Source organism: Pseudophryne corroboree, unplaced genomic scaffold (assembly GCF_028390025.1).
Source record: "Pseudophryne corroboree isolate aPseCor3 unplaced genomic scaffold, aPseCor3.hap2 scaffold_909, whole genome shotgun sequence".
Lineage (NCBI taxonomy): Eukaryota > Metazoa > Chordata > Amphibia > Anura > Myobatrachidae > Pseudophryne > Pseudophryne corroboree.
This window is the reverse complement of record NW_026970489.1, coordinates 154264-169023: the sequence shown is the minus strand read 5'-3', so window position 1 is coordinate 169023 and position 14760 is coordinate 154264. Positions and strand designations below refer to the sequence as shown.

The 14760-nt window shown below is 41.7% G+C and overlaps 3 non-coding genes and 2 pseudogenes across 3 annotated transcripts; all 5 read right to left on the bottom strand.

Moving 5' to 3' along the window:
• Positions 1 to 291: 291 nt before the first annotated feature.
• On the bottom strand, positions 292 to 454 carry LOC135045448 (U1 spliceosomal RNA). The gene has a single exon (XR_010237904.1). It is a non-coding gene; the product is annotated as a U1 spliceosomal RNA (small nuclear RNA).
• An 8222-nt stretch (positions 455 to 8676) lies between these two features.
• Positions 8677 to 8855, bottom strand: LOC135045480 (U1 spliceosomal RNA; annotated as a pseudogene).
• A 3402-nt stretch (positions 8856 to 12257) lies between these two features.
• Positions 12258 to 12421, bottom strand: LOC135045508 (U1 spliceosomal RNA). The gene has a single exon (XR_010237948.1). It is a non-coding gene; the product is annotated as a U1 spliceosomal RNA (small nuclear RNA).
• A 698-nt stretch (positions 12422 to 13119) lies between these two features.
• Positions 13120 to 13255, bottom strand: LOC135045466 (U1 spliceosomal RNA; annotated as a pseudogene).
• Positions 13256 to 13407: 152 nt separating this feature from the next.
• Positions 13408 to 13571, bottom strand: LOC135045479 (U1 spliceosomal RNA). Its single transcript, XR_010237922.1, has one exon. It is a non-coding gene; the product is annotated as a U1 spliceosomal RNA (small nuclear RNA).
• Positions 13572 to 14760: the final 1189 nt, after the last annotated feature.

Genomic DNA, 14760 nt, shown 5'->3' with positions numbered 1-14760 from the left:
TACTTTCCCATGATGAGTGAGTGCTTCAGGATCTCTTGCACTTACATGGGCTATTAACCAAAAGGTTCCCACCCAGTGATGTAATTGACCTTGTGATCAGATTTTGGTGATCTTTAAGTAGACAAGTCAAAATTTCAAACCCCCTCTTATGGTGTAGGGTACCTGGCCTTCTCTGACGTAATCAGAGTTAGATTTAATTAAGGTGCGCAAGGACATAGAAGGGAGCGGTTTAAGAAAAGAGAAGTGGAAACAGACAGCAAACTAGGCTGGAGAGAGACCTGAGACAAAGAGATCTGAATTATACGAGAGCCGACCAGGGGAAACACAAATTATGCAGTCAAGTTTCCCACATTTGGGGAAATCGCAGGAGCAGCACACCCAGAGTGCAATGGGTGAGCCTTGCCCTGGGAGAAGCACCTTCATGATCATAGTATCTCACCTGGCAGGTAAGTAGGAGTTGGGCTAGTGCTGGGGAGGGTCGCTGCTCGGGTACGCCCCTGTCAAGTGAAGGAGATCCAACTGAGGCAGCACAAGGGAACTCTCGAAAGAAGAACAAGGCTAGAGGAAGATCTGAGACAAAGAAATCTGACTTTTACCAGAGCTGACCAGAGGAAAGCACAAACACAGTCCCCCACTACCACCAGGAAACATTAACGCCACTGCATCCTTGCTGCTTTCTCATGTGGAAGTCTATTTAATGTGAAAACAAGGTGCTATCTAATTAGCACACAGAAAAGAAAATTAAGTGAATTTTTGAAAGAAAACAATACTGTCAATATACTATTAAAACAAATTAAAATGGTAAAAGTTATTGTACTTTAAGTAAAAATAAAAGAGCAAAAATGTCAATCCCAGTTTTGGATTACTTTAATTAACAAAAAAAATGCATATAGCAGAGGATAGTTTCAATCTGCCTACCTCTGGGTTATGGACCCAGCATGCTTCCATTACAGTACTCTGCTGCACATGTAAGTGCAAGAGATCCTGAAGCACTCACTCATCATGGGAAAGTACCAATGTGTTTCTTCATTGGTTGATGGAAGAAACATCTTACAAAAACTCTCCACATTATTGACTTTTTAAAATGTTTCTAGGAAACGTTCTAGATGAATGCTTATTAGCCTTTGTCAGTATATACTTTTGCAAAGTGTCGCTGTGGCGCAATCAGTTAGTGTGTAAGGCTATTAACCAAAAAGTTGGTGGTTCAATCCCACCCAGGGACGTAATTGACCTTGTTATCAGATTTTGGTGATCTTTATGTAGACAAGTAAAAATTTCAAACCCCCTCTTATGGTGTAGGGTACCTGGCCTTCTCTGATGTAATCAGAGTTAGATTTGATTCAGTGATTTTATAAAAAACAGCTAGGAAGCACAATTTAGCAGTGGGTTGCAGAGAAAAAGAAATATGCTGGCAAAAAAATCCAATTGAGTGATTAAACAGCTCTTCATTTTCTGGCTTTATTTTTATGCTAACAAATTTGTTCTGTGAAAAGTGTCCACAAAGCCAAGTCTCTGATTAACACCTTTGTAGGGATGGTTTTTCACCTATTACTAAATTAAACTTGCTTCATTGGAAAGGCAGCAAGATGCATCCTCATTTCAATATCTACAGAAATAATACAGGTTGACACCAGGAAACATTAACGCCACTGCAAACTTGCTGCTTTCTCATGTGGAAGTCTGTTTAATGTGAAAACAAGGTGATATCTAATTAGCACACAGGTAAGGAATTAAGAAAATCTTTATTTAAGGGTGAAGATGTTTCTCACAAAATCGTTGCCCCAATGCATCATTGAAATTCAAGCTGGAAAGATGATTTTAATATATCACTTGTACATTTTGTATTGCTCTTCTGGTGACAATGTAGTTTGTTTTTGTCAATTACCATTTTAATAATCGGGTAAAGAAAATTAATTGGATTTTTGAAAGAAAACAATACTGTCAATATACTATTAAAACAAATTAAAATGGTAAAAGTTATTGTACTTTAAGTAAAAATAAAAGAGCAAAAATATCAATCCCAGTTTTGGATTACTTTAACAAAAAAAAATGCATATAGCAGAGGATAGTTTCAATCTGCCTACCTCTGGGTTATGGACCCAGCATGCTTCCATTACAGTACTCTGCTGCACATGTAAGTGCAAGAGGTCCTGAAGCACTCACTTATCATGGGAAAGTACCAATGTGTTTCTTCATTGGTTGATGGAAGAAACATCTTACAAAAACTCTCCACATTATTGACTTTTTAAAATGTTTCTAGGAAGCGTTCTAGATGAATGCTTATTAGCCTTTGTCAGTATGTACTTTTGCAAAGTGTCGCTGTGGCGCAATCAGTTAGTGTGTATGGTTATTAACCAAAAGGTTGGTGGTTCAATCCCACCCAGGGACGTAATTGACCTTGTTATCAGATTTTGGTGATCTTTAAGTAGACAAGTCAAAATTTCAAACCCCCTGTTATGGTGTAGGGTACCTGGCCTTCTCTGATGTAATCAGAGTTAGATTTGATTCAGTGATTTTATAAAAACAGCTAGGAAGCACAATTTAGCAGTGGGTTGCAGAGAAAAAGAAATATGCTGGCAAAAAAATCCAATTGAGTGATTAAACAGCTCTTCATTTTCTGGCTTTATTTTTATGCTAACAAATTTGTTCTCTGAAAAGTGTCCACAAAGCCAAGTCTCTGATTAACACCTTTGTAGGGATGGTTTTTCACCTATTACTAAATTAAACTTGCGTCATTGGAAAGGCAGCAAGATGCATCCTCATTTCAATGTCTACTGAAATAATACAGGTTGACACCAGGAAACATTAACGCCACTGCATCCTTGCTGCTTTCGCATGTTGAAGTCTGTTTAATGTGAAAACAAGGTGATATCTAATTAGCACACAGGTAAGGAATTAAGAAAATCTTTATTCAAGGGTGAAGGTGTTTCTCACAAAATCGTTACCCCAATGCATCATTGAAATTCAAGCTGGAAAGATGATTTTAATATATCACTTGTACATTTTGTATTGCTCTTCTGGTGACAATGTAGTTTGTTTTTGTCAATTACCATTTTAATAATAGGGTAAAGAAAATTAAGTGGATTTTTGAAAGAAAACAATACTGTCAATATACTATTAAAACAAATTAAAAAGGTAAAAGTTATTGCACTTTAAGTAAAAATAAAAGAGCAAAAATATCAATCCCAGTTTTGGATTACTTTAATTAACAAAAAAAAATGCATATAGCAGAGGATAGTTTCAATCTGCCTACCTCTGGGTTATGGGCCCAGCATTTTTCCATTGCAGTACTCTGCTGCACATGTAAGTGCAAGAGATCCTGAAGCACTCACTCATCATGGGAAAGTACCAATGTGTTTCTTCGTTGGTTGATGGAAGAAACATCTTACAAAAACTCTCCAGATTATTGACTTTTTAAAGTTTTTCTAGGAAACGTTCTAGATGAATGCTTATTAGCCTTTGTCAGTATGTACGTTTGTAAAGTGTCTCTGTGGCGCAATCTGTTGGTGTGTTTGGTTATTAATCACAGGGTTGGTGGTTCAATCCCACGCAGGGATGTAATTGACCTTGTTATCAGATTTTGGTGATCTTTAAGTAGACAAGTCAAAATTTCAAACCCCCTTCTTATGGTGTAGGGTACCTGGCCTACTCTGATGTAATCAGAGTTAGATTTGAATCAGTGATTTTATAAAAAAAACAGCTAGGAAGCACAATTTAGCAGTGGGTTGCAGAGAAAAAGAAATATGCTGGCAGAAAAATCCAATTGAGTGATTAAACAGCTCTTCATTTTCTGGCTTTATTTTTATGCTAACGAATTTGTTCTCTGAAAAGTGTCCACAAAGCCAAGTATCTGATTAACATATTTGTAGGGATGGTTTTTCACCTATTACTAAATTAAACTTGCTTCATTGGAAAGGCAGCAAGATGCATCCTCATTTCAATATCTACTGAAATAATACAGGTTGACACCAGGAAACATTAACGCCACTGCATCCTTGCTGCTTTCTCATGTGGAAGTCTGTTTAATGTGAAAACAAGGTGATATCTAATTAGCACACAGGTAAGGAATTAAGAAAATCTTTATTTAAGGGTGAAGATGTTTCTCACAAAATCGTTGCCCCAATGCATCATTGAAATTCAAGCTGGAAAGATGATTTTAATATATCACTTGTACATTTTGTATTGCTCTTCTGGTGACAATGTAGTTTGTTTTTGTCAATTACCATTTTAATAATCGGGTAAAGAAAATTAATAGGATTTTTGAAAGAAAACAATACTGTCAATATACTATTAAAACAAATTAAAATGGTAAAAGTTATTGTACTTTAAGTAAAAATAAAAGCTAAAATATCAATCCCAGTTTTGGATTACTTTAATGAACAAAAAAAAAATGCATATAGCAAAGGATAGTTTCAATCTGCCTACCTCTGGGTTATGGGCCCAGCATGCTTCCATTGCAGTACTCTGCTGCACATGTAAGTGCAAGAGATCCTGAAGCACTCACTCATCATGCGAAAGTACCAATGTGTTTCTTCATTGGTTGCTGGAAGAAACATCTTACAAAAACTCTCCAGATTATTGACTTTTTAAAGTTTTTCTAGGAAACGTTCTAGATGAATGCTTATTAGTCTTTGTCAGTATGTACTTTTTGCAAAGTGTCTCTGTGGCGCAATCGGTTAGTGTGTTCAGCTATTAATCAAAAGGTTGGTGGTTCAATCCCATCCAGGGACGTAATTGACCTTGTGATCAGATTTTGGTAATATTTAAGTAGACAAGTCAAAATTGCAAACCCCCTCTTATGGTGTAGGGTACCTGGCCTTCTCTGATGTAATCAGAGTTAGATTTGATTAAGTGATTTTATAAAAAAACAGCTAGGAAGCACAATTTAGCAGTGGGTTGCAGAGAAAAAGAAAAATGCTGGCAGAAAAATCCAATTAAGTGATTAAACAGCTCTTCATTTTCTGGCTTTATTTTTATGATTACAAATTTGTTCTCTGAAAAGTGTCCACAAAGCCAAGTATCTGATTAACATCTTTGTAGGGATGGTTTTTCACCTATTACTAAATTAAACTTGCTTCATTGGAAAGGCAGCAAGATGCATCCTCATTTCAATATCTACGGAAATAATACAGGTTGACACCAGGAAACATTAACGCCACTGCATCTTTGCTGTTTTCTCATGTGGAAGTCTGTTTAATGTGAAAACAAGGTGATATCTAATTAGCACACAGGTAAGGAATTAAGAAAATCTTTATTTAAGGGTGAAGATGTTTCTCACAAAATCGTTGCCCCAATGCATCATTGAAATTCAAGCTGGAAAGATGATTTTAATATATCACTTGTACATTTTGTATTGCTCTTCTGGTGACAATGTAGTTTGTTTTTGTCAATTACCATTTTAATAATCGGGTAAAGAAAATTAAGTGGATTTTTGAAAGAAAACAATACTGTCAATATACTCTTAAAACAAATTAAAATGGTAAAAGTTATTGTACTTTAAGTAAAAATAAAAGAGCAAAAATATCAATCCCAGTTTTGGATTACTTTAATTAACAAAAAAAAAATGCATATAGCAGAGGATAGTTTCAATCTGCCTACCTCTGGGTTATGGACCCAGCATGCTTCCATTACAGTACTCTGCTGCACATGTAAGTGCAAGAGGTCCTGAAGCACTCACTTATCATGGGAAAGTACCAATGTGTTTCTTCATTGGTTGATGGAAGAAACATCTTACAAAAACTCTCCACATTATTGACTTTTTAAAATGTTTCTAGGAATCGTTCTAGATGAATGCTTATTAGCCTTTGTCAGTATGTACTTTTGCAAAGTGTAGCTGTGGCGCAATCAGTTAGTGTGTAAGGCTATTAACCAAAAGGTTGGTTGTTCAATCCCACCCAGGGACTTAATTGACCTTGTTATCAGATTTTGGTGATCTTTAAGTAGACAAGTCAAAATTTCAAACCCCCTGTTATGGTGTAGGGTACCTGGCCTTCTCTGATGTAATCAGAGTTAGATTTGATTCAGTGATTTTATAAAAACAGCTAGGAAGCACAATTTGGCAGTGGGTTGCAGAGAAAAAGAAATATGCTGGCAGAAAAATCCAATTGAGTGATTAAACAGCTCTTCATTTTCTGGCTTTATTTTTATACTAACTAATTTGTTCTCTGAAAAGTGTCCACAAAGCCAAGTATCTGATTAACATATTTGTAGGGATGGTTTTTCACCTATTACTAAATTAAACTTGCTTCATTGGAAAGGCAGCAAGATGCATCCTCATTTCAATATCTACTGAAATAATACAGGTTGATACCAGGAAACATTAACGCCACTGCATCCTTGCTGCTTTCTCATGTGGAAGTCTGTTTAATGTGAAAACAAGGTGATATCTAATTAGCACACAGGTAAGGAATTAAGAAAATCTTTATTTAAGGGTGAAGATGTTTCTCACAAAATCGTTGCCCCAATGCATCATTGAAATTCAAGCTGGAAAGATGATTTTAATATATCACTTGTACATTTTGTATTGCTCTTATGGTGACAATGTAGTTTGTTTTTGTCAATTACCATTTTAATAATAGGGTAAAGAAAATTAAGTGGATTTTTGAAAGAAAACAATACTGTCAATATACTATTAAAACAAATTAAAATGGTAAAAGTTATTGTACTTTAAGTAAAAATAAAAGCTAAAATATCAATCCCAGTTTTGGATTACTTTAATGAACAAAAAAAAAATTCATATAGCAAAGGATAGTTTCAATCTGCCTACCTCTGGGTTATGGGCCCAGCATGCTTCCATTGCAGTACTCTGCTGCACATGTAAGTGCAAGAGATCCTGAAGCACTCACTCATCATGCGAAAGTACCAATGTGTTTCTTCATTGGTTGCTGGAAGAAACATCTTACAAAAACTCTCCAGATTATTGACTTTTTAAAGTTTTTCTAGGAAACGTTCTAGATGAATGCTTATTAGTCTTTGTCAGTATGTGCTTTTTGCAAAGTGTCGCTGTGGCGCAATCAGTTAGTGTGTAAGGCTGTTAACCAAAAGGTTGGTGGTTCAATCCCACCCAGGGACTTAATTGACCTTGTTATCAGATTTTGGTGATATTTAAGTAGACAAGTCAAAATTGCAAACCCCCTCTTATGGTATAGGGTACCTGGCCTTCTCTGATGTAATCAGAGTTAGATTTGATTAAGTGATTTTATAAAAAAACAGCTAGGAAGCACAATTTAGCAGTGGGTTGCAGAGAAAAAGAAAAATGCTGGCAGAAAAATCCAATTGAGTGATTAAACAGCTCTTCATTTTCTGGCTTTATTTTTATGATTACAAATTTGTTCTCTGAAAAGTGTCCACAAAGCCAAGTATCTGATTAACATCTTTGTAGGGATGGTTTTTCACCTATTACTAAATTAAACTTGCTTCATTGGAAAGGCAGCAAGATGCATCCTCATTTCAATATCTACGGAAATAATACAGGTTGACACCAGGAAACATTAACGCCACTGCATCTTTGCTGTTTTCTCATGTGGAAGTCTGTTTAATGTGAAAACAAGGTGATATCTAATTAGCACACAGGTAAGGAATTAAGAAAATCTTTATTTAAGGGTGAAGATGTTTCTCACAAAATCGTTGCCCCAATGCATCATTGAAATTCAAGCTGGAAAGATGATTTTAATATATCACTTGTACATTTTGTATTGCTCTTCTGGTGACAATGTAGTTTGTTTTTGTCAATTACCATTTTAATAATCGGGTAAAGAAAATTAATTGGATTTTTGAAAGAAAACAATACTGTCAATATACTATTAAAACAAATTAAAATGGTAAAAGTTATTGTACTTTAAGTAAAAATAAAAGAGCAAAAATATCAATCCCAGTTTTGGATTACTTTAATTAACAAAAAAAAATGCATATAGCAGAGGATAGTTTCAATCTGCCTACCTCTGGGTTATGGACCCAGCATGCTTCCATTACAGTACTCTGCTGCACATGTAAGTGCAAAAGATCCTGAAGCACTCACTCATCATGGGAAAGTACCAATGTGTTTCTTCATTGGTTGATGGAAGAAACATCTTACAAAAACTCTCCACATTATTGACTTTTTAAAATGTTTCTAGGAATCGTTCTAGATGAATGCTTATTAGCCTTTGTCAGTATGTACTTCTGCAAAGTGTCGCTGTGGCGCAATCAGTTAGTGTGTAAGGCTGTTAACCAAAAGGTTGGTGGTTCAATCCCACCCAGGGACTTAATTGACCTTGTTATCAGATTTTGGTGATCTTTAAGTAGACAAGTCAAAATTTCAAACCCCCTGTTATGGTGTAGGGTACCTGGCCTTCTCTGATGTAATCAGAGTTAGATTTGATTCAGTGATTTTATAAAAACAGCTAGGAAGCACAATTTAGCAGTGGGTTGCAGAGAAAAAGAAATATGCTGGCAGAAAAATCCAATTGAGTGATTAAACAGCTCTTCATTTTCTGGCTTTATTTTTATGCTAACAAATTTGTGCTCTGAAAAGTGTCCACAAAGCCAAGTATCTGATTAACACCTTTGTAGGGATGGTTTTTCACCTATTATTAAATTAAACTTGCTTCATTGGAAAGGCAGCAAGTGATGTCATCCAAGCAGTGGGTCAAAGTTGGCTTCAAACCTCGTCTGCTTATGAAAAGAGAAAAGGGGTATGCAGGGCATGGCGGCCTTTTGCGGTGCTTGGATGACCCCTAGTTCGCATTAAATAATGCAGTCGAGTTTCCCACATTTGGGGAAATCACAGGGGTCAGCATACCCAGAATGCAATGAATGAACCGCACCCTGGGAGAACAGTCTTCATGACCATGGTATCTCCTATGCAAAATAAGTATGATTTGGGATAGGGCTGGGGAGGGCCGCTGCTCAGGCACATCTCTGTCAAGTAAAGGAGATTCAACTGAGGCAGCACAAGGGAACTCTCATCTGGGGACAACAACTGCAGGGAGAACACATATTTTCAGATGAACATGGGAGGGCAGAAGGCTGCCTAATACTGAAGCACCCTCAAACAACAAACCAAATGCAACAACTAGTGCAAGTATTCCTGGGGGAAGGCCTGCAGCAGATGGATTTGCATATGGCGATGTCATCCAAGCAGTGGGTCAAAGTTGGCTTCAACCCTCGTCTGCATATGAAAAGAGAAAAGGGGTGTGCAGGGCATGGCGGCCTTTTGCGGCACTTGGATGACCCCTAGTTCGCATTAAACACCTCCACCCTCCGTCGGTGTGGGGCTCATGTTGGCTATGCCCCAGCCCCTGAAGGATTCAAGCTGATTTCTTGCAGCAGCTGGGCACTGTAACAGCTCCAGAGCTGCTCTGTAAGGCAAGTAAAAGGGTGTGGGCCCTGCAGCACTACCTGTAGTTTGCATTGTGCATTGGAAGGCACAAAGTAAGCAGACGGGAGGAGAAGTCAGGATAGTGCACAAGGGTATAGACGGGAGGGGCTCAAGAAAAAAGAAGTGGAAACAGACAGCAAACTAGGCTTCCAATGCACAATGCAAACTACAGGTAGTGCTGCAGGGCCCACACCCTTTTACTTGCCTTACAGAGCAGCTCTGGAGCTGTTTAATCACTCAATTGGATTTTTCTGCCAGCATAATTTTTCTCTTACGTCCTAGAGGATGCTGGGGACTCCGTAAGGACCATGGGGGATAGACGGGCTCCGCAGGAGACATGGGCACTTTAAGAAAGACTTTAGATCTGGGTGTGCACTGGCTCCTCCCTTTATGCCCCTCCTCCAGACCTCAGTTTACTACTGTGCCCAGAGGAGACTGGGTGCTTTTCAGGGAGCTCTCCTGAGTTTCCTGACAGAAAGTATATTTGTTAGATTTTTTTATTTTCAGGGAGCCTGCTGGCAACAGACTCCCTGCATCGAGGGGCGGAGGGGAGAAATGCACACCTACTTCTGTGAGTTGATAGGTTCTGCTTCTTAGGCTACTGTACAGCATTAGCTCCGGAGGGATCGGTACGCAGGTCTCACCCTCGCCGTCCGTCCCAGAGCCGCGCCGCCGTCCCCCTCGCAGAGCCGGAAGATAGAAGCCGGGTGAGTATGAGAAGAAAAGAAGACTTCAGAGGCGGCGGAAGACTTCATGATCTTCACTGAGGTAACGCACAGCAGTAAAGCTGTGCTCCATTGCTCCAATACACCTCACACACGGCAGTCAGTGTAAGGGTGAAGGGCGCAGGGGGGACGCCCTGGGCAGCAATATAGACCACTCTTTGGCAAAATAAATATATATGCAGCTAGGCACTGTATATATATATATAAGAGCCCCCGCCATTTTTTTACTATATTTGAGCGGGACAGAAGCCCATCGCTGAGGGGGTGGGGCTTCTCCCTCAGCACTCACCAGCGCCATTTTCTCCACAGCACCGCTGAGGGGAAGCTCCACGGACTCTCCCCTGCTTATACCACGGTAGAAAGAGGGTCTTAAAGAAGAGGGGGGCACATAATTAGGCGCATATATATATGGAAATACAGCGCTACTGGGTAAACATAAAATTATTGTGTTTTTTTCCTGGGTCATATAGCGCTGGGGTGTGTGCTGGCATACTCTCTCTCTCTGTCTCTCCAAAGGGCCTTGTTGGGGAACTGTCCTCAGATAAGAGGATTCCCTGAGTGTATGGTGTGTCGGTACACGTGTGTCGACATGTCTGAGGTAGAAGGCTCTCCTAGAGAGGAGCAGGAGCAAATTAATGTGGTGTCTCCATCGACAACGCCGACACCTGACTGGATGGATATGTGGAATGTTTTAAGTGCTAATGTAAACTTATTACACAAGAGATTAGACAAAGCTGAAGCTAGGGAACAGTCAGGGAGTCAACCCATGCCTGTCCCTATGTCGCAGGGACCTTCGGGGTCTCAAAAGCGCCCACTATCCCAAATAGTTGACACAGATACCGACATAGTGTCGACTACGATGATGCAAAGTTACAGCCAAAATTGGCTAAATGTATTCGATATATGATTATTGCAATAAAAGATGTTTTGCACATCACAGAGTCCCCTGTCCCTGACACGAGGGTACACATGTATAAGGGAAAGAAACCTGAGATAACCTTTCCCCCCTCACATGAGTTGAACGAATTATGTGAAAAAGCTTGGGAATCTCCAGACAAAAAGCTGCAGATTCCCAAAAGGATTCTTATGGCGTATCCTTTCCCGCCAATGGACAGGATACGGTGGGAATCCTCCCCTAGGGTGGATAAAGCATTGACACGCTTATCCAAAAAGGTAGCGCTGCCATCCCAGGATACGGCTACCATCAGGGACCCTGCTGACCGCAAGCAGGAGGTTACCCTAAAGTCCATTTACACACATTCTGGTACCTTACTCAGACCGGTAATTGCGTCGGCCGGGGTTGTAGCGCAGTGGCAGCATGGACAGATACCTTATCAGCAGAGATTGAGACCCTAGATAAGGATGCTATGTTATTGACCATAGGGCATATAAAAGATGCTGTCCTATATATGAGAGATGCTCAAAGTGACATTAGTCTACTGGGTTCTAGAATAAACGCTATGTCGATTTCTGCTAGACGAGTCCTATGGACCCGGCAATGGACAGGTGATGCCGACTCAAAAAGGCATATGGAGGTTTTACCTTACAGGGGTGAGGAATTGTTTGGGGAAGGTCTCTCGGACCTAGTCTCCACAGCTACAGCTGGTAAATCAAATTTTTTGCCTTATATTCCCTCACAGCCTAAGAAAGCACCACATTATCAAATGCAGTCCTTTCGATCACAGAGAAACAAGAAAGTACGAGGTGCGTCCTTTCTTGCCAGAGGTAAGGGCAGAGGGAAGAAGCTGCACAACACAGCTAGTTCCCAGGAACAGAAGTCCTCCCCGGCCTCTACAAAATCCACCGCATGACGCTGGGGCTCCGCTAAAGGAGTCCGCCCAGTTGGGGGCACGTCTTCGAGTTTTCAGCCACATCTGGGTTCATTCGCAGGTGGATCCCTAGGCAATAGAAATTGTTTCTCAGGGTTACAAGCTGAAATTCGAAGAGGTGCCTCCTCGCCGGTTTTTCAAATCGGCCCTACCATCTTCTCCCCTGGAAAGGGAGATAGTGTTAAATGCAATTCACAAATTGTATCTTCAACATATGCCGCTGTTCGGGCACCCCCCTGTCAAGTGAAAGAGATCCAACTGAGGCAGCACAAGGGAACTCTCGAAAGAAGAACAAGGCTAGAGGAAGATCTGAGACAAAGAAATCAGACTTTTTCCAGAGCTGACCAGAGGAAAGCACAAACACAGTCCCCCACTACCACAAATAATGCAGTCGAGTTTCCCACATTTGGGGAAATCACAGGGGTCAGCATACCCAGAATGCAATGAATGAACCTCACCCTGGGAGAAAAATCTTCATGACCATGGTATCGCCTATGCAAAATAAGTATGATTTGGGATAGGGCTGGGGAGGGCCGCTGCTCAGGCACATCTCTGTCAAGTAAAGGAGATTCAACTGAGGCAGCACAAGGGAACTCTCATCTGGGGACAACAACTGCAGGGAGAACACATATTTTCAGATGAACATGTGAGGGCAGAAGGCTGCCTAATGCTGAAGCACCCCCAAACAACAAACCAAATGCAACAACTAGTGCAAGCATTCCTGGGGGAAGGCCTGCAGCAGATGGATTTGCATATGGTGATGTCATCCAAGCAGTGGGTCAAAGTTGGCTTCAACCCTCGTCTGCATATGAAAAGAGAAAAGGGGCGTGCAGGGCATGGCGGCCTTTTGCAGCGCTTGGATGACCCCTAGTTCGCATTACACACCTCCACCCTCCTTCGGTGTGGGGCTCATGTTGGCTATGCCCCAGCCCCTGAAGCATTCAAGCTGATTTCTTGCAGCAGCTGGGCACTGTAACTGCTCCAGAGCTACTCTGTAAGGCAAGTAAAAGGGTGTGGGCCCTGCAGCACTACCTGTAGTTCGCATTGTGCGTTGGAAGGCACGAAGTAAGCAGACGGGAGAAGTCAGGATAGTGCGCAAGGGCATAGAAGGGAGCGGCTCAAGAAAAGAGAAGTGGAAACAGACAGCAAACTAGGCTGTAGAGAGACCTGAGACAAAGAGATCTGAATTATACGAGAGCCGACGAGGGGAAACACAAATTATGCAGTCAAGTTTCCCACATTTGGGGAAATCGCAGGAGCAGCACACCCAGAGTGCAATGGTTGAGCCTTGCCCTGGGAGAAGCACCTTCATGATCATAGTATCTCACCTGGCAGGTAAGTAGGAGTTGGGCTAGAGCTGGGGAGGGTCGCTGCTCGGGTTCCCCCCTGTGAAGTGAAGGAGATCCAACTGAGGCAGCACCAGGGAACTCTCGAAAGAAGAACAAGGCTAGAGGAAGATCTGAGACAAAGAAATCTGACTTTTACCAGAGCTGACCAGAGGAAAGCACAAACACAGTCCCCCACTACCACAAATAATGCAGTCGAGTTTCCCACATTTGGGAAAATCACAGGGGTCAGCATACCCAGAATGCAATGAATGAACCTCACCCTGGGAGAACAATCTTCATGACCATGGTATCTCCTATGCAAAATAAGTATGATTTGGGATAGGGCTGGTGAGGGCCGCTGCTCAGGCACATCTCTGTCAAGTAAAGGAGATTCAACTGAGGCAGCACAAGGGAACTCTCATCTGGGGACAACAACTGCAGGGAGACCACATCTTTTCAGATGAACATGGGAGGGCGGAAGGCTGCCTAATACTGAAGCACCATCAAATATCAAACCATATGCAACAACTAGTACAAGCACTCCTGGGGGAAGGTCTGCAGCAGACGGATTTGCATACGGTGATGTTATCCAAGCAGTGGGCCAAAGTTGACTGGAACCCTCATCTGCATATGAAAAGAGAAAAGGGGCATGCAGGGCATGGCGGCCTTTTGCAGTGCTTGGATGACCCCTAGTTCGCATTAAACACCCCCACCCTCCTTTGGTGTGGGGCTCATGTTGGCCATGCCCCATCCCCTGAAGCATTCAAGCTGATTTCTTGCAGCAGCTGGGCACTGTAACAGCTCCAGAGCTGTTCTGTAAGGCAAGAAAAAGGGTGTGGGCCCTGCAGCACCACCTGTTGTTCGCATTGTGCGTTGGAAGGCACAAATTAAGCAGACGGGAGGAGAAGTCAGGATAGTGCGCAAGGGCATACTTTTCTCTTAGTCCGGGGGCAAGGCTTCAAAATGGGGTCTGCAACGGAGGAGACACAGGGGGCGTGGTCACAGCAGCTTTTCTCTACAGCCTGCACCAGCAGGAGCCTACACCATTTTTTATGATCACGCTGAACTGCAGTGCGACTGCAATTACAGCATGGTCAAGAAGGGAGGCGTCATGCTGGGTGGCCATGCCCTGTCACTGTGCAGGAGCCAGCACAGCTCACACACTAGTCCCCGGGTGCAGCCCCCAACCCCCGGGACACCCGGAGCAACAAAATGTAGATTCAGGCCACCAGGCCACGCCCCTACCTATGAAACCATGCCTCCTTTTTACCATTGCGCTGTTTATCTGCGCGCACTGCATTACAATCTCCCTCGCCACCTCTCTGGGTGTCACCAGTGATAGTGACACCTCTGCCATGCTTGTAGCAGCTGGTCCTAAGATCTACGCCTCAAGCCCTGAGTGTTTGCCCTTGTGACTTGTTGATCATCATAGCGAAGCAGATGCTTACAGAAAACTGCAGGGGCTTAGATTGAAAATAAAAAAATTGATGGGTATAAGGTAGAGAGGAGCGGGTTCGGTT